This window comes from Triticum dicoccoides, chromosome 4B (assembly GCF_002162155.2).
Source record: "Triticum dicoccoides isolate Atlit2015 ecotype Zavitan chromosome 4B, WEW_v2.0, whole genome shotgun sequence".
Taxonomy (NCBI): Eukaryota; Viridiplantae; Streptophyta; class Magnoliopsida; order Poales; family Poaceae; genus Triticum; species Triticum dicoccoides.
The window spans coordinates 606,113,654-606,113,949 of NC_041387.1; positions in this window are offsets into that span (position 1 = coordinate 606,113,654).

The following is a 296-nucleotide window of genomic DNA, read 5'->3' on the forward strand; positions in this document are numbered from 1 at the left end:
ACATACATACATAAAAAAACATGTAAAAAATACATACATACATATATGAACAAACATAAAAAAATACATATATCTAAAAAATACATACATACATATATGAATCTAAAAACATATAAAAATAGCATGTATAACTAAAAAAATAGCACGGCGGCAGCGGGGCCGCAGAGGCGCGGTGCTCAAAGTGGGAGGAGCGCGTGGCGGGCAGCGTCGGGGCGAGCAGGGGCGTGGGGAGTGGCGCGGCGACGGCGTCGGGGCAGGAGCGGCGCGGGGCAGGGACGGCGGGCGGCGATGGCGAC